At 50.6% G+C, this 25,603-nt stretch overlaps 4 protein-coding genes across 7 annotated transcripts in view; 3 read left to right on the forward strand and 1 right to left on the reverse strand.

Annotated features, from left to right (window-relative positions):
* LOC308580709 (uncharacterized protein) overlaps positions 1–14,079 on the forward strand; it is a 263,178-nt gene extending 249,099 nt beyond the window's left edge. The window contains exon 2 of the transcript XR_014004844.1: positions 14,059–14,079. The gene's annotated coding sequence lies outside the window, so the exon portion shown is untranslated. The remainder of the gene's footprint in view (positions 1–14,058) is intronic.
* LOC308581176 (uncharacterized protein) overlaps positions 1–25,603 on the reverse strand; it is a 270,653-nt gene that overhangs the window by 205,571 nt on the left and 39,479 nt on the right. The gene's annotated exons all lie outside the window — the stretch shown is intronic.
* Positions 1–25,603, forward strand: part of LOC308580638 (uncharacterized protein) — a 327,057-nt gene that overhangs the window by 122,991 nt on the left and 178,463 nt on the right. The gene's annotated exons all lie outside the window — the stretch shown is intronic.
* LOC308580832 (uncharacterized protein) overlaps positions 1–25,603 on the forward strand; it is a 265,061-nt gene that overhangs the window by 26,544 nt on the left and 212,914 nt on the right. Inside the window, exon 1 of one of the 3 annotated variants that reach the window (XM_081183047.1) lies at positions 24,772–24,791. The exons of the other annotated variants lie outside the window; for them this stretch is intronic. The gene's annotated coding sequence lies outside the window, so the exon portion shown is untranslated. Of the gene's footprint in view, positions 1–24,771; positions 24,792–25,603 lie in introns of those variants that run through there. 3 annotated transcript variants of the gene reach the window in all.

Genomic DNA, 25,603 nt, shown 5'->3' on the forward strand with positions numbered 1-25,603 from the left:
GTCCCAGGGAAGTGGACAAAGGTTCAGTTGTAGTGGAAGTCTTACAGACCATCAAAAGACTCCCAGGGGTAAGAGCTGTAAGAGTGGAAACACCTCCAGGCCATGAATTAAAGAAGAGAAAGGGTTTAACAAGGAGTGTGGATCCTGGTTTGGTTATTATGCAACGCTTTTTAGAGAGTAGAACCTTTTTCTCTCCGAGTCGACACTTTCTTTCACATCAATAACAGGAAATCAGTCTTAATTCCATGCAGCGTATGTTAGCTTCTGTTGTTTGTAACGTGGTCTAGACATTTATTTAAAGTAATGAAGGTCACATTTCACAAGAGTAAGCCTAATCTAATATTTAATGTAAATGAGTTGTGTTGCTGCTGAATGAGGGTGGACTGAGAGTGAGCTGGTGTTGGTGTTTGGTGGAGGGAGTTGGAAATGTTTGTATCTGGGAATGGAGAGTTTCTCAAAGTGGAGCTGAGACTGGTGGTCTTGCATGAGGAGGGAAGGGGGCACAGGGAAGAAGGGGCCGTACCAGAGCATCTCAAAGCAATGTGCTTGGGGGCGGGAACCATGGTGACACAAGTGTGTGTAGAATGCTATCCCCAAAATGAAACCGTAAGGATGAGTATAATGGGGAAGGAGGTTCAGGCAGGTCCCCAACCCAGAGTGCTAAGGGTCAGCTTCCTCCAAATCCACCAGCTGCCCCAAGGCAGGAGCCACCTCTGGGCCCTGGGGGTGGAAAGCCTCCGTTCACCTTTGCAACTGGACATGATCCGAGGGCAGTGATGGCAAACCTTTTCCAGACTGAGTACCCAAACTGCAACACAAAACCCACTTATTCCTCACAAAGTTCCAACTACTGCAATGCACTCTGTGTGGGGCTACCTTTGAAGGTGACCCGGAAACTACAACTAATCCAGAATGCGGCAGTTGGACTGGTGACTGGGAGCAGCCGCCGAGACCACAGAACACTGGTCTAGAAAGGCCTATATTGGCTCCCAGTACGTTTCCGAGCACAATTCAAAGCGTTGGTGCTGACCTTTAAAGCCCTAAACGGCCTCTGTCCAGTATACCTGAAGGAGCGTCTCCACCCCCATCATTCTGCCCAGACGCTGAGGTCCAGTGCCGAGGGCCTTCTGGCGGTTGTCTCCCTGCGAGAAGCCAAGTTATAGGGAACCAGGCAGAGGGCCTTCTTGGTGTTGGCACCTGCCCTGTGGAACGCCCTCCCACCAGATGTCAAAGACAACAACTACCACCAGACTTTTAGAAGACATCTGAAGGCAGCCCTGTTTAGGGAAGCTTTTATTGTTTGATGCATTATTGTAATTCAATATTTTGTTGGAAGCCGCCCAGAGTGGCCCAGCCAGATGGGCGGGGTATAAATAATAAATTATTATTATTATTACTATAACGTGGCTATTCTACCTGTATATTTAATTTTTTTCTGTTTGTTTCACATTTCTTCTTTATGACTACTGTTGTAATAAATAATCCTTCATAAAAGTTATTTCCTTACGTTCTTCATTAAATTGTCTTTCCATTGATCTGTAATGTTACGGTATAACTCAGTGCTTTTTTTCCTTTAAAAAAATGCTTACGGGGTACTTGTTCCGTCCGCAAAGTAAAGGAAGGATGGAACTCTGATTAATAAGAATACACACAGAGGCTTGAACCAGCAAGAATCTGGGAAGGGTGCGTATAATCGTCTCTCTGTGCTTGTCCGATTCCCACAGCCCCCGCCCCAGGCCGTTTTATTCACAAAAGAACTTTTTACAGAGTGTTCGTAAGAACTAATCAGATTTCTTCTGAGCATTTCCACAAACCCACTGGGGAGAAAGTTAAACTACTAAAACTAATTAAGCACAAATATTTCTGGGGTAAACAAAGAAGAGTATTTAGCAACCCCAGAGGTCATAAACAAGCAATACACATGATAAGGAGGATGACCAGGAGGACAGCGGATCATTATCACCTTCACGTGAGATCTGTTTCCTGGCGCTAAGATTAACATCCTAAGATTACCATATATAAACCTACTTCAAAGAAACTTGCCCACTATCTCTATGGCCCAGGATGCCTGCCTGGCGAAGTAAGAAGCAACTGGGCTGTGTACCTGACAGGAGAAATGGGCAACAGGGAAAAGGGCACGAATGTAGAATCTTATGGGATTTAATCAGAAATTATCGTCAATATATCAAACCCAGTCAACACAATGTCTTCATGGTGGACACAATGGCTTGATGTATATTTTATAATTCCTCATGGTAATCCCATCTGATCCCTACAGTACTCTCATTTTGACTCAAGAAAATCACCACCCGGGGGGAGGGGATAAATACAGTTGTAATTGGGGAAAATAAATACAGTGGTACCTCAGTTTAGTTCTCAAACTACTTGCAACCTGAACTCTTCAAACCCAGAAACGAGTTGTCAGGGGTTCAGGAGCAGAGACGCAGAGAAGGGAGGAGACAGAGAGCGAGGGGGAGGAATACGAAGGAAAGATGAGTGGGGATGACGACCCGAGATCACCGAGCCTGTCTAGTGAGTCCGAGGATTCCCAGAAGGGAGCGCCAGCAGTCAGAGCAAGGGGGGAAAACAGGGGGACACCCCAGGAAGAAGGGTCCAGAGAGGGATCAGAGAGCAACAGTTGGAGATCGGGACCCACGTGCCTAGCCGGGAGCAGCGGGGAGAAAGGGGACCAGATATCGGGTTCCGGAGACTTTCAGAAGGAGGGAGGGCATGAGTCAGGAGTAGTCACGCCCACCTCGGGAAGCGATGAAACGATCAAGAGGAAGGTAGAGAGTTGGGCGCGCGCGCCAAGTTCAAATGTAGCGGAAGCTGGCGCAGTCAGCAGCCCCGAGAGTGAGCCGGGTCCTAAAGCCCGCCGCAAGGAGGCGGAAGGGTCAGGGGGGTCCGCGTCTGAAGAGAGTAGGAAAGAAGAGACCCCGGGGGGCAGAAGGACCCAGAGACGGAAGGAAAGGCGCAGGAGGTGGAGCAAGGCTAGGGTATTAAGCTGGTGCGCTAGAGGCGGAGACTCAGACGGGTCTTCGCCGGTCTGACCTAGAAGTAGGGCTGCACATTGCAGTTTGGAAATGGAACCTGTAATCCAATAAAGACTCTTTTAACCTGAACGCTGGCTAACGTGGTCCTATGTGAGCTGGGACTGGGTGGCAGCCCTGACACGAGTGTTCCAGTTTTGGAACTTTTTTTGGAAGCCGAACATGCTCTGTTCTGAGTATAACTTCCGTTTTGAGTGCCAGACTTCTCTTTTCCTTGTGAGGGAAGGCGGGCCGGGTGGCAAGTAGGAATGGGATGGGGCTGCTCCGCTAGGCAGCGTTGCTGCTTGCACGGGAAGAGGAGCTGGATGGGGGCTGCTGAGCTGGGGAGGGACAGGCTCCGTCACCCTTTCCGTTGAGGGCTTTGAGGCTGCACTCCCTCAAGGGAGAATTTTAAAGGAGCCCCCCCTCCGCCTCGCATCCCCTGCAACCCTGTGAAGGCAGCCAGGCTGAATAGTTGCTGGGGTTGGGGTAGGTGGAGGCAGCCCAGAAACTGCATCTGAGAGCCCCTGCACCACTTGAAGGCAGCCAGCCGCTCCTCAGTGGAGCTTCCCGCTGCTGCTCCTACTTGTGTGCAAGGAGGAGTGGAGGCAGGGATCTCTCAGCGCAAAGCCTCCACTTCTGAGAGATCTCCGTCCTGCTCCTGAACAGGGCTGCCTTCAGAGGTCTTCCAAAAGGTATGGAATTCTCTCTTTGACATCTGATATTGGGGGGGGGTGTTCCACAGAGAGGGTGCCACTACCGAGAAGGCCCTCTGCCTGGTACCCTGTAAATGTGAGGGAACTGCTAGAAGACCCTCGCAAGTGGACCTCCGTGATGATGGGGGGATATTTTCTTTTCCTTGTGTTAGATGGATGTTGAAACAAGGTGTGATTGACATGGGCATGTCTGGATCACAGGGCTAGATTCCCAGCATCCGCAGGGCTAGACTCCAGCAAAGTTGGAAAGCTCCGCCAGGGATGCTGCTTCTGTTTTCTCCGGCCAACGCAGCCTCCAACCTGCCCTGGCACCTGGCTGGAGAAGCCCAACTGGGCTATTGGGACGACAACTGGGACAGGTAAAGCCAAACATCTTCAGGCCTCTTTGCAGGCGGGCCAAAATCACTCATTTCCCCCCAAAATATAGTCCGACCCCCAACAAGGTCTGAGGGACAGTGGACTGGCCTCCTGCTGAAAAAGTCTGCTGACCCCTGATCTAGTAGATCCATTGTTATAACCATATCAAAAAAGTATTTGGTATTTTGCCTTCTTTTGAGATACTTTCCCTCAGTGTTCTGTCATAGTCCTGTGATCCTACTCCATTAAATTCACCCGTAATAATTATATTTCTGTCATAAACCTCAGACATACTTTCCTCCAATAGTTGGAAGAAATCTCATGCGAAGAGGGGCTCTGAATCTGAAAGTCCCAGTCCCAAATCTTAATCCTGCCATCCTAAGATATTATAAGCAGGCCCCACATTCCTCTTTCCCCCTGCAATAGGGAGGTTAGAACAACACTTAATACCCTGCAGGGATCACAAGAGCCAGAATTGCTTCGCATTCACAAACGCTGTGTGAAATATCACTAGTAAATAGAATAATTCAAACAAGGAAACCAACAACAGTATTAAAATTGCAGGGAGAGAGAGAAAAACTGGATTTGAAATGACTCAACCACAAGATGAGAAGTCTCCGTACTGAATGAGGGAAGGGGGAGGCATGGGGGGGGCTTTTGAAGTCTCCCTGCTGGCAAGGGAATTCCAGAGCAAGGACGCCTCTCTCTGTCTGGAATCCCTCACTGCCTCATCTCCAGCAGGAAGGGGGGATTTCCAGACTGGGACCCTTCACTCTTAGGGGGAGGTGCTGGGGCCTGGGCAGCTGGATGGATGGACATCAGCCTGCAGAAATGCCCCCCCCCCTTCCTTTCACAGGACTGTTGTGGTGTTGCATGTGTGTGACAAGGCAACACTCAAGAACAGTTCCCACCAACCAACATTACATCATTCCTCCACTGCCCACAAGGGGGCGATCTTTCCTCTACACATGGTAGAATCCTAGAATTGCAGAGTTGGAAGGGACCACGAGGGTCATCTAGTCCAGCCCCCTGCAATGCTGGAATATTTTGCCCAAAGTGGGGCTCAAACCCCCGACCAAAAGATTCAGAGTCTCATGCTCTACCGGCTGTGCTCTAAAAGGGAGTTTCAGTTCAAGCAGAGCCCAGAATAATTAGGGTTGCCATATTTCAAAAAGTAAAAACCAGGACAAGCCCAAAATTGTAGTGCTTTTTTTTTTTTTTAGACAAGGCCCCAAATAAACGCCAAAAAAGCCCATGAGTTTTCAATTGACTTGTCTTAAATCCAGGACAAAGTGCCATCTTTTGGAAATTCCACCTTTGAAATCTTTTGCTAGTCTTTCTTTTGAATGAGGTGGGGGGTTTTCAATCTGGCCAGTCCCCACACAAAAGAATAAATGGAAACGAAGAAAGACAGTCACAGGTAGGTAGCCGTGTTGGTCTGCCATAGTCAAAATAAAAAAAATTCCTTCCAGTAGCACCTTAAAGACCAACTAAGTTAGTTCTTGGTATGAGCTTTCGTGTGCATGCACACTTCTTCAGATACACTGAAACAGAAGTTGCCAGATCCTTCTATATAGTGAGAAGGTGGGGAGGGGTATTACTCAGAAGGGTGGTGGGAATGGGAGATTGGCAGATAGCTGAGATGAGCCTCTTGACGACTCTTAACGACTGCAATAGGTCTTCCAGGAAAAGGCAAGGGGCGAGAAGGTGAGAAATGGCTTAGTCATGTATAATGAGATAACAATCCAATGTCTTTGTTCAGACCACCTTCTCACTATATAGAAGGATCTGGCAACTTCTGTTTCAGTGTATCTGAAGAAGTGTGCATGCACACGAAAGCTCATACCAAGAACTAACTTAGTTGGTCTTTAAGGTGCTACTGGAAGGAATTTTTTTATTTTGACTATGGCAGACCAACACGGCTACCTATCTGTAGTTGGGAAGTGACACTGGCAGGAAGGAAGAACAGTCCTGGAGGAAGAATTATACACAGCAAATGGGAAGAAATCAGACTTTGACATACTGTATGGGAGGCAGGAGGTGGTGGTGAGGGGGGTTTTATACAGCCTTCTTTCTAGAGAAGCCCCAAAAGCCAGATATATGAGCAGAAATCAGGGCGAATGAGAAGAAATCCACTCAGGAAGCAGGGATCCCGGGGAATCTGCCTCCTCGGCGCCTGAAACTGAGGCGAGGCTCAGATTTCGAAGGGCGGGAAGTTGGGAAAAGGCGGGAAAAGTCGTTGAGGGGAAGCAGCAGCGGGGGGAGGGGCTCCTCCTCTCTCGCCCCTCAGAGACACGACGGGGACCCTCTTGGGAGGGGGGCAGAAAGGGGTCTCTCTCTCTCCCCCCCCTCACAACCCCCTTGCAGCGGGGGGAGGGGCTCCTCCTCTCTCGCCCCTCAGAGACACGACGGGGACCCTCTTGGGAGGGGAGCAGAAAGGGGTCTCTCTCTCCCCCCCCCCTCACAACCCCATTGCAGCGGGGGGAGGGGCTCCTCCTCTCTCGCCCCTCAGAGACACAACGGGGACCCTCTTGGGAGGGGGGCAGAAAGGGGTCTCTCTCTCCCCCCCCACAACCCCCTTGCAGCGGGGGGAGGGGCTCCTCCTCTCTCGCCCCTCAGAGACACGACGGGGACCCTCTTGGGAGGGGGGCAGAAAGGGGTCTCTCTCTCCCCCCCCACAACCCCATTGCAGCGAGGGGAGGGGCTCCTCCTCTCTCGCCCCTCAGAGACACGACGGGGACCCTCTTGGGGGGGGAGCAGAAAGGGGTCTCTCTCTCTCCCCCCCCACAACCCCATTGCAGCGGGGGGAGGGGCTCCTCCTCTCTCGCCCCTCAGAGACACGACGGGGACCCTCTTGGGAGGGGGGCAGAAAGGGGTCTCTCTCTCCCCCCCTCACAACCCCCTTGCAGCGGGGGGAGGGGCTCCTCCTCTCTCGCCCCTCAGAGACACGACGGGGACCCTCTTGGGAGGGGGGCAGAAAGGGGTCTCTCTCTCTCTCTCCCCCCTCACAACCCCATTGCAGCGGGGGGAGGGGCTCCTCCTCTCTCGCCCCTCAGAGACACGACGGGGACCCTCTTGGGAGGGGGGCAGAAAGGGGTCTCTCTCTCCCCCCCCTCACAACCCCCTTGCAGCGGGGGGAGGGGCTCCTCCTCTCTCGCCCCTCAGAGACACGACGGGGACCCTCTTGGGAGGGGGGCAGAAAGGGGTCTCTCTCCCCCCCCCTCACAACCCCCTTGCAGCGGGGAAGGGGCTCCTCCTCTCTCGCCCCTCAGAGACACGACGGGGACCCTCTTGGGAGGGGGGCAGAAAGGGGTCTCTCTCTCCCCCCCCTCACAACCCCATGGCACTCCTCTCATGGCGGAAGGGGAGCCCACCCTCTCCCTGCCGGGCCAAGGGGGTCTCTGGGCGCAGGAGAGCCTGGGGGGAGGAGGGGGGAGAGGAGAGGAAGCGCCCCTTCTCTCTCTCTCAGGCAGCCCCATGTCTCTTCCCCCCCCCCAGGGGCTGGGTCCATCTCTGGGCTTCACAGAGGACCCCCCCCCCTGGGCTGGGGGGGGAGGGACCCCCCTTGGCTTCCCTGGCTCAGCCCCTCCCCCACTCTCCTGACCCACAGGGGGAGGGGCAGCCCTTCCCTACTTCTCACTCAGCCTCTCCCCTCCCAGCCTCCCTGTTTGCAGATTGAAAACCACCTCCTTCTCTCCCCGCAAACCCAGGTCACCCCCAAATATGATGCCCCCCCCGCAGCCATCTCGCCCCCTGCTGTGGGGAGGAGGAAGGAGGGGGGCCAGGCCCCCATGGAGCCCCCGAGGCAGCGCCGTCCCGTCCTCTTCCCATCCCGACACAGGTAGGGGCTGCTCTGTGAATGTAGCTCTAGGGGCAAGCGCATCCCAAAAGGAACCGGAAGTGTCGCCGCGAAATGCGCCGGAAGTTTCCAGGAAAGGGGGGAGGGGCGTCACTGAAGAGCCCCCCCCCCCGCCGCCGCCCTTTCTCTTGCAGACGAGGAGAGCGGACTAATCCGGAGCCAGGGAGGCGGAGGACCAAGAGGTAAAGAGGGAGAGAAGGGGGGGGAATAGAGGGGGGGGATAAGGGGGGAGGACAAAGAGACCCCCCCCGAAGGAAAGCGCCCTCCCTGGGGCCCGTCGACAGGGGCCCCGATCCAGGCCCCGACCCAGGGGGGGGGAAGGGGGGACCCAAGACCTGCAAGATCTCCTGGGCAGCAGCAGCAGCAGCACCGCCAGACTCCCCTTTCTCTTTCCTGGGGGGCCGAGAGATGCTCAGCTGCCCTGGCGGGAAGGGGAAGGAGGACCCCGAGCAGGGCTGGGGGTGGGGCTGAGGCCCCCCATTCTCCCTGGGGGCGCCTGGCTGGGGAAAGGGAGAGAGGGAGTCCAGGGAAGGGTTAATGGAAAAGGGGGAGGAGCCTCGACAGAGACCCCGCCCCTTCCATCACCTCATTCTCCCTGGGGTCGTGGGGCGCCTGGCTGGGTCCCCAAGAGACCAGCTGAGCTTGTTCTGGGGATAAGCTTTCGTGCGCATGCACACTTCTTCAGATTGGACAGTCTTCTACCTGAAATTTGGGAAACACTTGCTCTTTCCTTGCAATAATATCTCTTTCAAACTGTGAACTTTCAGTCCAAAAACCTCTCCTCTCCCTTTATCTTGTCCAAACAAGATGATTTGATGGTATTGAAACCAATCCGCCACCACACCTCCCTCCTCATCCTGTTTATTCAGTTTTGTTTCTTCTTCCGAAAAGTCCAAAAGATCTCTCTAAGTTGCCCTTTGCTTCTTCCTTATTCCATTTTTTAAAAAGCTGTTGCTTTTGTGGGTTGGAGCCAAAGAGGTGTTTTTCTTTCCAGCAGATTATTATATTTATCCCATACTGTAAAAAGGATTTTCTGAATAATCTGATTCATAGAGCTCTTGTGTGTTTTAGTTTTATTCTGCCATAAATAAGTGTGCCAACCAAACATAGTCTTACGACCTTTGTTGTAAGGAAAACCTGTTCCTTTCCCCTTATGGGGTATCCAAGAGCCCATATAGTCCTTAAGTGGGTTCCATATTGGTAGGAGAAAATAACAGAGACCAAGCAGAGAATACGGAGAAGCAAAGCGGCTAGTAAGCCTGGTCTTTATTACGCTATTGCAACAGTGTCCCCCCCTCACCACAACCAGGAGGGAGGTGTGCAAGGCCTTATGTAGTCTTTTGAAATTGCCCGCCCAAGACCACCCCCCCAATATCATACAGAAGGAGACTTTCTACAGCAGGAATAGATCACAGGAGGCAGTCCACAGCAAAAACCTGTCCCCAAGGATACCTGTTAATGGTCACTGACTGCATTACCTGGGCAGCCTGGGCATTCTTTTGTGATGGTAAATTTCCTGAATCCAGGTCACAGGCCCACCCTGTTCATCCCTCCTTAAGGCAGTATTCGTAAACACAAAGACAATGGGAAGGCTTCCATTTGCCTCCTTTACTGCAGAGGAATATTTGAGTACATTTCCGGGCACAATTCAAAGTGTTGGTGCTGACCTTTCAAGCCCTAAACGGCCTCAGTCCTGTATACCTGAAGGAGCGTCTCCACCCTCATTGTTCTGCCTGGACGCTGAAGTCCAGCGCCAAGGGCCTTCTGGCGGTTCCCTCATTGCAAGAAGTGAGGTTACAGGGAATCAGACAGAGGGCCTTCTGGGTAGTGGCACTTGCCCTGTGGAATGCCCTCCCATCAGATGTCAAGAAATTAAGCAGCTATCTTATTTTTAAAAGACATCTGAAGGCAGCCCTGTTTAGGGAGTTTTTAATATTTCATGCTTTACTGTTTTTAACACTTGATTGGGAGCCGCCCAGAGTGGTTGGGGAAACTTAGCCAGCTGGGCAGGGTAAAAATAATAAATTTTATTATTATTATTATTATTATTATTATTATTATTATTATTATTATTGGTCTGTGGTGCTCAATGTTTAGGTATAGTAAATATTAGGACTTAATTAGAACTTGTGTGTTATAGCGGGGATATGTTATAAAATAGTCTCAGTGTATTTTAGAATGGGAGTTTTTGTGTTTGATCCGTGTTTCTGTGTAAATACTGTGTGTCAGACTGAGAATGTCATCAGGAAGGTCTAGGAAAGGGTGCACCTGCTTCTGAGCATCAGAAATGAGCATGGAAAGAGTTAATATCATTAACCTACCGGAATCTGCCCCCACCCTCTGTAACAAGCAGCTGTAGTTCTTTTGGGATTTAATATCAGCTCATGAAAAGTTGGGCACACGACCCAGAAAGCTGCCTGGCTCCATCCGTCTGGAGGTGGAGATATGTACCACACGCCATAGTCGAATTCGGCTGGACATGCCATGGGAACGCAGAAGGGGCAAGCAAGGAAGGGGGAGACGGCCAAAGAAACCTGCTCTCACACAAGTGCCCCCCCTGCCAATTCCGTAACATTAGCAAAGCCCAAGTTCAAACACCAGCCCCTATTAAAAGAGGCCCCCGTAATGACGACACTGGACTGCCCTTTACGGTTGCCGTAAGTTACTCTTCCAAGTCCCAAAAGCGCGTAGCAACACTGGTCTATTTTGCAGGGCTGTTGTTGGCCGGCTAACTGGCGGCCAGCGCAGTCGCAACTGTTCTACTCACACATGTATAGGCACATTTGGGTGATGTCGCGACACGAATATCATTTCTCGATATTGAAATATTGTTGGGGTGTCAATGTCCCCCTTGCGTCAATGTGCCCCACCTCCCCCATTCCGCATTTTCAGAGGAGGGGGAAGAAGGGGAAAGTTTTTTCCCCCAGATAAGACTCCCATCCTCCCTGGCCATGGGCCATCCTTGCTTGGGCAGGTGGTACTTTGAGTCCAACCACATCTGTAGGGCCAGAGATGCCTCAACTCAGCATAGAAGGTTCCTCTAGGGCTCAGTGTTACGTGGGAGTTGGTGAAATTGGATCTTAAGGGTTCTTGAGATATTTCCAAGGGATTATGATTGGTATCCAGACCCTAACACTATAAATCCAAGGTGTCCCCACTGAGCAGTTTATCAACCCTGCTGGCCGCTGGGGAAGACCTTCTGAAGGAAATGGTTTTCCCCAAATTGCTTCCTTCCTTCCTCCGCTGCTGCTGCTGCCCACACTAAAGGAATGTCTGGATGAAACCCCAGGGATGTCTGGCTCCTATTACAAAGAGATACAGTTGATATTCTAGAAAAAAGTGTGGCTAAGATTCTGAGTCACAATCGTGGCTGAGAAATACAGCCAGGGAATATGAAACTGATTTGAAGATTGGTTTCTTCTTTACAATTTATTATTATTATTATTACTATTATTACTATTATTATTATATTACATTCAGGAGGACACACCACGGGTTTCATCTTCTTTCTTTTCTTTCCAACAATCAGTGTTATTCACCTTTAATACTATTTCAGTGTCACACATATTTTTATGTTGTGATCTTCATATGAAGAGAGGTATACAAATTTAATAAATAATTCCCAGTTGGAGCAGAGCTAGAATATCCAGAAGCCCTTGGCCACCCAGGGCAAAGGAGGAAGAACAGTGAGAGAGGCCTGGACAGGGAATCTCCACTAAGATAAGCCAGTGTCAGGAGGCGGGTGCGAGACATGGCGGCATATAATTATTATAAATCATAATTGGGGTGGGTGTCTCAATCTGGCCTTCCCAGCAGTCAGGCTCCAGCTGCTTTTCTTCTGCATCTCCAGCTCTCTCCTTTCCATAATGCAAGGCTGAGAGATAGAGGTCCAACCCCAAGAACATTCTCCAACTGAGCACTCCTTCAACCGACCACAAGCACCAAGCCTTGTCACTAGACTTATATATGGGTCTCCCAAAATGGTCAGTATGGACCTCCTGAGGCCAAAGGGACTGTGCAGGTGATTAATAAAGATCTAGAGGTCGAAGGGGACAAAATGTGGCCCAAGGGGTGGAGGATTATAGTGCAGCGGATGAAGAACTTCATGATGAACTTTGGACCCTGATGAATTTTGGCCAGGTTCATGGAACATAGAGCAGCTCCCGTTCCTGTGAGAAACCACTTTTTATAAAACGTAAAGTCCACAGTTCAACCGTATTCTAAGATAATGCTGCTTCATTAACAATAATTAAGGGTTATAAAAGGCTGGTGATGCGTTACCATTATTTTAAATTATTTCATTTGCCTTTCCTAAAAATTTGGAACATATGGAGGACAGGAGAGATTGTACAAGACGTTAAAATAAGAGCAGGTGCTAACTGTAATAGTACTTTGTTCTCTTCCTAGAAAACAAATAGGATTTTCTCCCCACCACATCGAAAGAAGACAATGGAGACGGCAGTCAGAATTCTGGTGGGTCATGTCCAATGGGACTAACGAAGAAACCATTTAAATACATGGAGTGTGAAAAGAGAGAACATAAACAATTTGAAAGTATGGAGAGTGGAAGGAGCTTCACTGACAGTGGAAAACTTAGAAAACATCAATGGACTCACACAGGGGAGAAACCATTTAATTGCATGGAGTGTGGAAAGAGCTTCACTACTAGCAGAAGCCTTAGAATTCATCTACGGACTCACACTGGGGAGAAACCTTTTAAATGTATGGAGTGTGGAAAGAGCTTCAGTGGGAGTGGACACCTTAATATTCATCAACGGAGTCACACTGGGGAGAAACCATTTGAATGCATGGAGTGTGGAAAGAGCTTCACTACTAGCAGAAGCCTTAGAATTCATCTATGGACTCACACTGGGGAGAAACCTTTTAAATGTATGGAGTGTGGAAAGAGCTTCAGTCAGAGTGGAAACCTTAGAATTCATCAACGGACTCACACAGGGGAGAAACCATTTAATTGCATGGAGTGTGGAAAGAGCTTCAGTCAGAGTGGAGACCTTAGAATTCATCAACGGACTCACACAGGGGAGAAACCATTTAAATGCATGGAGTGTGGAAAGAGCTTCATTCAGAGTGGAGACCTTAGAATTCATCAACAGAGTCACACGGGGGAGAAATCATTTAAATGCATGGAGTGTGGAAAGAGCTTCACTACTAGCGGAAACCTTAGAATTCATCAACGGACTCACACAGGGGAGAAACCATTTAATTGCATGGAGTGTGGAAAGAGCTTCAGTCAGAGTGGAGGCCTTAGAATTCATCAACGGAGTCACACGGGGGAGAAACCTTTTAAATGTATGGAGTGTGGAAAGAACTTCAGTGGGAGTGGAAACCTTAGAATTCATCAACGGAGTCACACTGGGGAAAAAGCTTTTAAATGTATAGAGTGTGGAAAGAGCTTCAGTAGGAGTGGACACCTTAGAATTCATCAACGTAGTCACACTGGGGAGAAACCATTTGAATGCATGGAGTGTGGAAAGAGCTTCACTACTAGCAGAAGCCTTAGAATTCATCTACGGACTCACACTGGGGAGAAACCTTTTAAATGTATGGAGTGTGGAAAGAGCTTCAGTCAGAGTGGAAACCTTAGAATTCATCAACGGACTCACACAGGGGAGAAACCATTTAATTGCATGGAGTGTGGAAAGAGCTTCAGTCAGAGTGGAGACCTTAGAATTCATCAACGGAGTCACACGGGGGAGAAACCTTTTAAATGTATGGAGTGTGGAAAGAGCTTCAGTGGGAGTGGAAACCTTAGAATTCATCAACGGAGTCACACTGGGAAAAAGCTTTTAAATGTATAGAGTGTGGAAAGAGCTTCAGTAGGAGTGGACACCTTAGAATACATCAACGGACTCACACAGGGGAGAAATCATTTAAATGCATGGAGTGTGGAAAGAGCTTCAGTGCAAGTGGAGTTCTTACAAAACATCAACAAACTCATACAGGGGAGAAACCATATAAGTCCTAGGGAAGTGGACAGAGGTTCAGTTGTAGCGGAAGTCTTACAAACCATCAAAAGACTCCCAGGGGTAAGAGCTGTAAGAGTGGGAACACCTACAGGCCATCAATTAAAGAAGAGAAAGGGTTTAACTAGAAGGAGTGTGGATCCTGCTTTGCTTATTATGCAACGCTTTTTAGAGTAGAACCTTTTTCTCTCCGAGTTGACACTTTCTTTCACATCAATAACAGGAAATCAGTCTTAATTCCATGCAGCGTATGTTAGCTTCTGTTGTTTGTAACGTGGTCTAGACATTTATTTAAAGTAATGAAGATAACATTTCACAATAGTAAGCCTAATCTAATATTTAATGTGAGTCTGTAGTGTTGCTGCTGAATGAGGGTGGACTGGGAGTGAGCTGGTGTTGGTGTTTGGTGGAGGGAGTTGGAAATGTTTGTATCTGGGAATGGAGAGTTTCTCAAAGTGGAGCTGAGACTGGTGGTCTTGCATGAGGAGGGAAGGGGGCACAGGGAAGAAGGGGCCGTACCAGAGCATCTCAAAGCAATGTGCTGGGGGGCGGGAACCATGGTGACACAAGTGTGTGTAGAATGCTATCCCCAAAATGAAACTGTAAGGATGAGTATAATGGGAAATGAGGTTCAGGCAGGTCCCCAACCCAGAGTGCTAAGGGTCAGCTTCCTCCAAATCCACCAGCTGCCCCAAGGCAGGAGCCACCTCTGGGCCTGAGGGTGGAAAGCAACTGGACATGATCCGAGGGCAGTGATGGCGAACCTTTTCCAGACCGAGTACCCAAACTGCAACACAAAACCCACTTTTTCATCACAAAGTTCCAACTACTGCAATGCACTTTGTGTGGGGCTACCGTTGAAGGTGACCCGGAAACTACAACTAATGCAGAATGCGGCAGCTGGACTGGTGACTGGGAGGAGCCGCTGAGACCACAGAACACCGGTCTGTTGTTGTTTAGTCCTTTAGTCGTGTCCGACTTTTCGTGACCCCATGGACCAGAGCACGCCAGGCACTTCTGTCCTCCACTGCCTCCCGCAGTTTGATCAAACTCATGCTGGTAGCTTCAAGAACACCATCCAACCATCTCATTCTCTGTGTCCCCTTCTCCTTGTGCCCTCAATCTTTCCCAACATCAGGGGCTTTTCCAGGGAGTCTTCTCTTCTCATGAGGTGGCCAAAGTATTGGAGCCTCAGCTTCAGGATCTGTCCTTCCAGTGAGCACTCAGGGCTGATTTCCTTCAGAATGGAGAGGTTTGATCTTCTTGCAGTCCATGGGACTCTCAAGAGTCTCCTCCAGCACCAGAATTCAAAAGCATCAATTCTTCAGCGATCAGCCTTCTTGATGGTCCAGCTCTCACTTCCATACATCACTACTGGGAAAACCATGGCTTTTACTATACGGACCTTTGTTGGCAAGGTGATGTCTCTGCTTTTTAAGATGTTGTCTAGGTTTGTCATTGCTTTTCTCCCAAGGAGCAGGCGTCTTTTAATTTCGTGACTGCTGTCACCATCTGCAGTGATCATGGAGCCCAAGAAAGTCAAATCTCTCACTGCCTCCATTTCTTCCCCTTCTATTTGCCAGGAGGTGATGGGCCCAGTGGCCATGATCTTCGTTTTTTTGATGTTGAGCTTCAGACCATATTTTGCGCTCTCCTCTTTCACCCTCAATAAAAGGTTCTTTAATTCCTCTTCACTTTCTGCCATCAAGGTTGTGTCATCTGCATATCTGAGGTTGTTGATATTTCTTCTGGCAATCTTAATTCCGGCTTGGGATTCATCCCGCCCAGCCTTTCGCATGATGAATTCTGCATATAAGTTAAATAAGCAGGGAGACAATATACAGCCTTGCCGTACTCCTTTCCCAATTTTGAACCAATCAGTTGTTCCATATCCAGTTCTAACTGTAGCTTCTTGTCCCACGTAGAGATTTCTCAGGAGACAGATGAGGTGATCAGGCACTCCCATTTCTTTAAGAACTTGCCATAGTTTGCTGTGGTCGACACAGTCAAAGGCTTTTGCATAATCAATGAAGCAGAAGTAGATGTCTTTCTGGAACTCTCTAGCTTTCTCCATAATCCAGCGCATGTTTGCAATTTGGTCTCTGGTTCCTCTGCCTCTTCTAAATCCAGCTTGCACTTCTGGGAGTTCTCGGTCCACATACTGCTTGAGCCTTCCTTTTAGAATTTTAAGCATAACCTTGCTAGCATGTGAAATGAGTGCAATTGTGCAGTAGTTGGAGCATTCTTTGGCACTGCCTTTCTTTGGGATTGGGATGTAGACTGATCTTCTCCAATCCTCTGGTCACTGCTGAGTTTTCCAAACTTGCTGGCATATTGAGTGTAGCACCTTAACAGCATCATCTTTTAAAATTTTAAACAGTTCAGCTGGAATACCATCACTTCCACTGGCCTTGTTATTAGCAGTGCTTTCTAAGGCCCATTTGACTTCACTCTCCAGGATGTCTGGCTCAAGGTCAGCAACCACACTACCTGGGGTGTACGAGACATCCATATCTTTCTGGTATAATTCCTCTGTGTATTCTTGCCCCCTCTTCTTGATGTCTTCTGCTTCAGTTAGGTCTTTACCACTTTTGTCCTTTATTATGGTAATCTTTGTACAAAATGTTCCTTTCATATTTCCGATTTTCTTGAACAGGTCTCTGGTTCTTCCCATTCTGTTGTTTTAATAATAATAATAATAAAAAATTTTATTTATATCCCGCCCTCCCCAGCCGAAGCCGGGCTCAGGGCGGTTAACAACAATCAAATAATCAGTCAAATCACACAATCTAAAAATATTTCATTATAAAAATTAATTAAATCAAATTGATGGCAACCAATTAAGCAAAATTCTGTGCAGGTTGCCAGAGGAGCGAGTAAGGCTGCGCCCTGACCAAAGGCCTGGGGGAACAACTCTGTCTTGCAGGCCCTGCGGAAAGATGTCAGGTCCCGCAGGGCCCTAGTCTCTTGTGACAGAGCGTTCCACCAGTTTGGAGCCGCAGCCGAGAAGGCCCTGGCTCTAGTTGAGGCCAGCCTAACCTCTCTGAGGCCTGGGACCTTGAGGATGTTATTATTTGCAGACCGTAGGTTTCTCTGTGGGGCATACCAGGAGAGGCGGTCCCGTAGGTACGAGGGTCCTAGGCCGTATAGGGCTTTAAAGGTTAAAACCAGCACCTTAAACCTGATCCTGTACTCCACCGGGAGCCAGTGCAGCTGGTATAGTACCGGATGAATGTGCTCTCACAGCGAAGACCCCATAAGGAGTCTCGCTGCGGCATTCTGCACCCGCTGGAGTTTCTGGGTCAGTCTCAAGGGCAGCCCCACGTAGAGCGAGTTACAATAATCCAGTCTGGAGGTGACTGTCGCATGGATCACAGTGGCTAGGTCAGGACGAGAGAGATAAGGGACCAACTGCTTAGCTTGGCGGAGATGAAAAAATGCCGCCTTTGTTATAGCTGTAATCTGCGCCTCCATAGAAAGGGAGGTATCGAAGATTACACCCAAACTCTTAACGGACGGTGCTGGCACTAATTGCACCCCCGCAAGAGATGGGAGTCTATTTCTTTGCATTGCTCTTTTAAGAAGCCCGCCTTGTCTCTCCTTGCTATTCTTTGGAAATCTGCATTCAATTTCCTATATCTTTCACTATCTCCCTCGCATTTTGCTTGCCTTCTCTCCCCCGCTATTTGTAAGGCCTCGTTGGACAGCCACTTTGCTTTCTTGCATTTCCTTTTCATTGGGATGGTTTTAGTTGCTGCCTCCTGTATAATGTTGCGAGCCTCCACCCATAGTTCTTCAGGCACTCTGTCCAGCAAATCTAAATCCTTAAAACTGTTCCTCACTTCCACTGTGTATTCATAAGGGATTTGGTTTAGATTGTATCTTACCTGTCCAGTGGTTTTTCCTACTTTCTTCAGTTTAAGCTTGAATTTTGCTATAAGAAGCTGATGATCTGAGCCACAGTCAGCTCCAGGTCTTGTTTTTGCTGACTGTATAGAGCTTCTCCATCTTTGGCTACAGAGAATATAATCAATCTGATTTCGATGCTGCCCATCTGGTGATATCCATGTGTAGAGTCGTCTCTTGTGTTGTTGGAAAAGCGTGTTTGTGATGACCAGCTTGTTCTCTTGGCAGAACTCTATTAGCCTTTGCCCTGCTTCGTTTTGATCTCCAAGGCCAAACTTGCCAGTTGTTCCTTTTATCTCTTGATTCCCTACTTTAGCATTCCAATCCCCTATAATGAGAAGAACATCCTTCTTTGGTGTCACTTCTATAAGGTCTTGTAAGTCTTCATAGAATTGGTCAATTTCAGTTTCTTCAGCACCAGTAGTTGGTGCATAAACTTGGATTACTGTGATGCTAAAAGGTCTAGAACACCGGTCTAGAAAGGCCTATGTTGGCTCCCAGTACGTTTCCGAGCACAATTCAAAGCGTTGGTGCTGACCTTTAAAGCCCTAAACGGCCTCGGTCTAGTATACCTGAAGGAGCGTCTCCACCCCCATCATTCTGCCCGGACGCTGAAGTCCAGTGCCGAGGGCCTTCTGGTGGTTGTCTCCCTGCGAGAAGCCAAGTTACAGGGAAACAGGCAGAGGGCCTTCTTGGTGGTGGCACCCGCCCTGTGGAACACCCTCCCACCAGATGTCAAAGAGAACAACTACCACCAGACTTTTAGAAGACATCTGAAGGCAGCCCTGTTTAGGGAAGCTTTTATTGTTTGATGCATTATTGTAATTTAATATTTTGTTGGAAGCCGCCCAGAGTGGCCCAGCCAGATGGGCGGGGTATAAATAAGAAATTATTATTACTATAACGTGGCAATTCTACCTGTATATTTAATTTTTTTCTGTTTGTTTCACATTTCTTCTTTATGACTACTGTTGTAATAAATAATCCTTCATAAAAGTTATTTCCTTACATTCTTCATTAAATTGTCTTTCCATTGATCTGTAATATTATGGTATAACTCAGTGCTTTTTTTCCTTAAAAAAAATGCTTAGGGGGTACTTGTTCCGTTCGCAAAGTAAAGGAAGGATGGAACTCTGATTAATAAGAATACACACAGAGGCTTGAACCAGCAAGACTCTGGGAAGGGTGCGTATAATCGTCTCTCTGCGCTTGTCCAATTCCCACAGCCCCCGCCCCAGGCCGTTTTATTCACAAAAGAACTTTTTACAGAGTGTTTGTAAGAACTAATCAGATTTCTTCTGAGCATTTCCACAAACCCACTTGGGGAGAAAGTTAAACTACTATAACTAATTAAGCACAAATATTTCTGGGGTAGACAAAGAAGAGTATTTAGCAACCCCGGAGGTCATAAACAAGCAATACACATGATAAGAAGGATGACCAGGAGGACAGCGGATCATTATCACCTTCATGTGAGATCTGTTTCCTGGCCCTAAGATTAAGATCCTAAGATTACCATATAGCAACCTACTTCAAAGAAACTTGCCCACTATCTTTATGGCCCAGGATGCCTGCCTGGCAAAGCAAGAAGCAACTGGGCTGTGTACGGGACAGGAGAAATGGGCAACAGGGAAAAGGGCATGAATGTAAAATCTTATGTGATTTAATCAGAAATTATCGTCAATATATCAAACCCAGTCAACACAATGTCTTCATGGTGGACACAATGGCTTGATGTATATTTTATAATTCCTCATGGTAATCCCATCTGATCCCTACAGTACTCTCATTTTGACTCAAGAAAATCACCACCGGGGGGAGGGGATAAATACAGTTGTAATTGGGGAAAATAAATACAGTGGTACCTCAGTTTTCAAACAGCTTAGTTCTCAAACTGCTTGCAACCTGAACTCTTCAAACCCAGAAACGAGTGTTCCAGTTTTGGAACTTTTTTTGGAAGCCGAACATGCTCTGTTCTGAGTATAACTTCCATTTTGAGTGCCAGACTTCTGTTTTCCTTGTGAGGGAAGGCGGGCCGGGTGGCAAGTAGGAATGGGATGGGGCTGCTCCGCTAGGCAGCGTTGCTGCTTGCACGGGAAGAGGAGCTGGATGGGGGCTGCTGAGCTGGGGAGGGACAGGCTCCGTTACCCTTTCCGTTGAGGGGTTTGAGGCTGCACTCCCCTCAAGGGAGAATTTGAAAGGAGTCCCCCCCCCCCGCCTCAGAGCCCCTGCAACCCCGTGAAGGCAGCCAGGCTGAATAGTTGCTGGGGTTGGGGAGGTGGAGGCAGCCCGGAGGCTGCATCTGAGAGCCCCTGCACCACTTGAAGGCAGCCAGCCGCTCCTCAGCGGATCTCTCAGCGCAAAGCCTCCACTTCTGACAGATCTCCGCCCTGCTCCTGAACAGGGGTGCCTTCAGAGGTCTTCCAAAAGGTATGGAATTCTCTCTTTGACATCTGATATTGGGGGGGGGATTGTTCCACAGAGAGGGGGCCACTACCGAGAAGGCCCTCTGCCTGGTACCCTGTAAATGTGCGGGAACTGCCAGAAGACCCTCGGAAGTGGACCTCCGTAATGATGGGGGGATATTTTCTTTTCCTTGTGTTAGATGGATGTTAAAACAAGGTGTGATTGACATGGGCATGTCTGGATCACAGGGCTAGACTCCCAGCATCCGCAGGGCTAGACTCCAGCAAAGTTGGAAAGCTCTGCCAGGGCTGCTGCTTCTGTCTTCTCCGGCCAACGCAGCCTCCTGCCCTGCCCTGGCACCTGGCTGGAGAAGCCCAACTGGGGCTATTGGGACGACAACTGGGACAGGTAAAGCCAAACATCTTCAGGCCTCTTTGCGGACGGGCCAAAATCGCTCATTTCCCCCCAAAATATAGTCCGGCCCCCAACAAGGTCTGAGGGACAGTGGACCGGCCCACTGCTGAAAAAGTCTGCTGACCCTGATCTAGTAGATCCATTGTTGTAACCATATCAAAAAGTATTTGGTATTTTGCTTTCTTCTGAGACACTTTCCCTCAGTGTTTTGTCATAGTCCAGTGATACTACTCCATTAAATACACCCATAATAATTATATTTCTGTCATAAACCTCAGACATGTCTGGATCACAGATTTCTGCCCAACACCAGACCTCACCTGGAGTACTGCGTCCAGTTCTGGGCACCACAGTTCAAGAAGGACACTGACAAACTGGAACGTGTCCAGAGGAGGGCAACCAAAATGGTCAAAGGCCTGGAAACGATGCCTTATGAGGAATGGCTAAGGGAGCTGGGCATGTTTAGCCTGGAGAAGAGGAGGTTAAGGGGTGATATGATAGCCATGTTCAAATATATAAAAGGATGTCACCTAGAGGAGGGAGAAAGGTTGTTTTCTGCTGCTCCAGAGAAGCGGACACGGAGCAATGGATCCAAACTACAAGAAAGAAGATTCCACCTAAACATTAGGAAGAACTTCCTGACAGTAAGAGCTGTTTGACAGTGGAATTTGCTGCCAAGGAGTGTGGTGGAGTCTCCTCCTTTGGAGGTCTTTAAGCAGAGGCTTGACAGCCATATGTCAGGAGTGCTCTGATGGTGTTTCCTGCTTGGCAGGGGGTTGGACTCGATGGCCCTTGTGGTCACTTCCAACTCTATGATTCTATGAAATCTTTTGCTAGTCTTTCTTTTGAATGGGGGGGGTGGGGTTTCAATCTGGCTAGTCCCCACACAAAAGAATAAATGGAAACGTATCAAAAAGGGCAGCATTTGGAAACCACCTGGTTGCAAACCACTCTGGGTCCTTTGGCCTCCTGCTAGCAGAACTGCCTGAACTGGGAGCAGAGTAGGACTTACTCCCGAGTAAGCAGGCATCGGATGGAAAATTGTGTATCAATAAGGCTTTTGGCTATGAATTTATACCTACAGCTAAAAGGAAAAAAGAGACGAGGTTCTTTATGCAGGCCCCAAACTAGACCCCAAGCAGCTATTTAAGGACAGTGAGGGAAGAATTATTAGTTGGGAAGTCAAAATAAAAAAATTCCTTGCAGTAGCACCTTAAAGACCAACTAAGTTAGTTCTTGGTATGCGCTTTTGTGTGCATGCACACTTCTTCAGATACACTGGAACAGAAGTTGCCAGATCCTTCTATATAGTGAGAAGGTGGGGAGGGGTATTACTCAGAAGGGTGGTGGGAATGGGAGATTGGCAGATAGCTGAGATGAGCCTGTTGACGACTCTTAACGACTGCAATAGGTCTTACAGAAAAGGCAAGGGGCGAGAAGGTGAAAAATGGCTTAGTCATGTATAATGAGATAACAATCCAATGTCTTTGTTCAGACCACCTTCTCAGTATATAGAAGGATCTGGCAACTTCTGTTTCAGTGTATCTGAAGAAGTGTGCATGCACACGAAAGCTCATACCAAGAACTAACTTAGTTGGTCTTTAAGGTGCTGCTGGAAGGAATTTTTTTTATTTTGACTATGGCAGACCAACACGGCTACCTATCTGTAGTTGGGAAGTGACACTGGCAGGAAGGAAGAACAGTCCTGGAGGAAGAATTATACACAGCAAATGGGAAGAAATCAGACTTTGACATACTGTATGGGAGGCAGGAGGTGGTGGTGAGGGGGGTTTTATACAGAAGCAGAGAGAAGCTGCAAAAGCCAGATATATGAGCAGAAATCAGGGCGAATGAGAAGAAATCCCCTCAGGAAGCAGGGATCCCGGGGAATCTGCCTCCTCGGCGCCTGAAACTGAGGCGAGGCTCAGATCCCGAAGGGCGGGAAGTTGGGAAAAGGCGGGAAAAGTCGTTGAGGGGAAGCAGCAGCGGGGGGAGGGGCTCCTCCTCTCTCGCCCCTCAGAGACACGACAGGGACCCTCTTGGGAGGGGGGCAGAAAGGGGTCTCTCTCTCTCCCCCCCTCACAACCCCCTTGCAGCGGGGGGAGGGGCTCCTCCTCTCTCGCCCCTCAGAGACACGACGGGGACCCTCTTGGGAGGGGGGCAGAAAGGGGTCTCTCTCTCTCCCCCCCTCACAACCCCCTTGCAGCGGGGGGAGGGGCTCCTCCTCTCTCGCCCCTCAGAGACACGACGGGGACCCTCTTGGGAGGGGGGCAGAAAGGGGTCTCTCTCTCTCCCCCCCTCACAACCCCCTTGCAGCGGGGGGAGGGGCTCCTCCTCTCTCGCCCCTCAGAGACACGACGGGGACCCTCTTGGGAGGGGGGCAGAAAGGGGTCTCTCTCTCTCCCCCCCCTCACAACCCCCTTGCAGCGGGGGGAGGGGCTCCTCCTCTCTCGCCCCTCAGAGACACGACGGGGACCCTCTTGGGAGGGGGGCAGAAAGGGGTCTCTCCCCCCCCTCACAACCCCCTTGCAGCGGGGGGAGGGGCTCCTCCTCTCTCGCCCCTCAGAGACACGACGGGGACCCTCTTGGGAGGGGAGCAGAAAGGGGTCTCTCTCTCTCCCCCCCTCACAACCCCCTTGCAGCGGGGGGAGGGGCTCCTCCTCTCTCGCCCCTCAGAGACACGACGGGGACCCTCTTGGGAGGGGGGCAGAAAGGGGTCTCTCTCTCTCCCCCCCTCACAACCCCCTTGCAGCGGGGGGAGGGGCTCCTCCTCTCTCGCCCCTCAGAGACACGACGGGGACCCTCTTGGGAGGGGGGCAGAAAGGGGTCTCTCTCCCCCCCCTCACAACCCTATTGCAGCGGGGGGAGGGGCTCCTCCTCTCTCACCCCTCAGAGACACGACGGGGACCCTCTTGGGAGGGGGGCAGAAAGGGGTCTCTCTCCCCCCCTCACAACCCCCTTGCAGCGGGGGGAGGGGCTCCTCCTCTCTCGCCCCTCAGAGACACGACGGGGACCCTCTTGGGAGGGGGGCAGAAAGGGGTCTCTCCCCCCCCTCACAACCCCCTTGCAGCGGGGGGAGGGGCTCCTCCTCTCTCGCCCCTCAGAGACACGACGGGGACCCTCTTGGGAGGGGGGCAGAAAGGGGTCTCTCTCTCCCTCCCCCCCCCACAACCCCCTTGCACTCCTCTCATGGCGGAAGGGGACCCCACCCTCTCCCTGCCTGGCGAGGGGGCAGCCGGGCCAAGGGGGGAGAGCCTGGGGGGAGGAGGGGGGAGAAGAAAGGAAGCGCCCCTTCTCTCTCAGGCAGCCCCATGTCTCTTCCCACCCCACCCCCCCGAGGCTGGGTCCATCTCTGGGCTTCACAGAGGACCCCCCCCTGGGCTGGGGGGGGAGGGACCCCCCCTTGGCTTCCCCGGCTCAGCCCCTCCCCCACCCTCCTGACCCACAGGGGGAGGGGCAGCCCTTCCCTCCTCCTCACTCAGCCCCTCCCCCGCTCTCCTGACCCACAGGGGGAGGGGCAGCCCTTCCCTCCTCCTCACTCAGCCCCTCCCCCGCTCTCCTGACCCACAGGGGGAGGGGCAGCCCTTCCCTCCTCCTCACTCAGCCCCTCCCCCGCTCTCCTGACCCACAGGGGGAGGGGCAGCCCTTCCCTCCTCCTCACTCAGCCCCTCCCCCGCTCTCCTGACCCACAGGGGGAGGGGCAGCCCTTCCCTACTTCTCACTCAGCCTCTCCCCTCCCAGCCTCCCTGTTTGCAGATTGAAAACCACCTCCTTCTCTCCCCGCAAACCCAGGTCCCCCCCAGATATGATGCCCCCCCCTTGCCGCCATCTCGCCCCCTGCTGTGGGGAGGAGGAGGGAGGGGGGCCAGGCCCCCATGGAGCCCCCGAGGCAGCGCCGTCCCGTCCTCTTCCCATCCCAAGACAGGGAGGGGCTGCTCTATCGACGTAGCTCTAGGGGCAAGCGCATCCCAAAAGGAACCGGAAGTGTCGCTGCTGAATGCGCCGGAAGTTTCCAGGAAAGGGGAGGAGGGGCGTCAGTGGAGGAAACCCCCCCCCGCCCTTTCTCTTGCAGAGAAGGAGAGCGGACTAATCCGGAGCCAGGGAGGCGGAGGACCAAGAGGTAAAGGGGGGGGGAGAGGAGGGGGGGATAGAGGGGGGACAAGGGGGGAGGAGGAGGAGGAAGAGACCCCCCCGCAAGGAGAGCGCCCTCCCTCCCTGGGGCCCGTCGACAGGGGCCCCGATCCAGGCCCCGACCCAGGGGGGGGAGGGGGGACCCCAGACCTGCAAGGTCTCCTGGGCAGCAGCAGCAGCAGCCCCGCCAGACTCCCCTTTCTCCTTCCTGGGGGGCCGAGAGAGGCTCAGCTGCCCTGGCGGGAAGGGGAAGGAGGAGCCCAAGCAGGGCTGGGGGTGGGGCTGAGGCCCCCCATTCTCCCTGGGGTCGCCTGGCTGGGGAAAGGGAGAGAGGGAGTCCAGGGAAGGGTTAAGGGAAAAGGGGGAGGAGCCTCGACAGAGACCCCGCCCCTTCCATCACCTCATTCTCCCTGGGGTCGTGGGGCGCCTGGCTGGGTCCCCAAGAGACCAGCTGAGCTTGTTCTGGGGATGAGCTTTCGTTTGCATGCACACTTCTTCAGATTGGACAATTTTCTACCTGAAATTTGGGAAACACTTTCTCTTTCCTCGCCATAATATCTCTTTCAAACTGTGAACTTTCAGTCCAAAAACCTCTCCCTTTATCTTGTCCAAACAAGATGATTTGATGGTATTGAAACCAATCCGCCACCACACCTCCCACCTCATCCTGTTTATTCAGTTTTATTTCTTCTTCCGAAAAGTCCAAAAGATCTCTCTAAGTTGCCCATTGCTTCTTCCGTATTCCATTTTTTAAAAAGCTGTTGCTTTTGTGGGTTGGAGCCAAAGAGGTGTTTTTCTTTC

This window comes from Podarcis bocagei (assembly GCF_964188305.1).
Source record: "Podarcis bocagei genome assembly, chromosome: 2".
Classification (NCBI taxonomy): domain Eukaryota; kingdom Metazoa; phylum Chordata; class Lepidosauria; order Squamata; family Lacertidae; genus Podarcis; species Podarcis bocagei.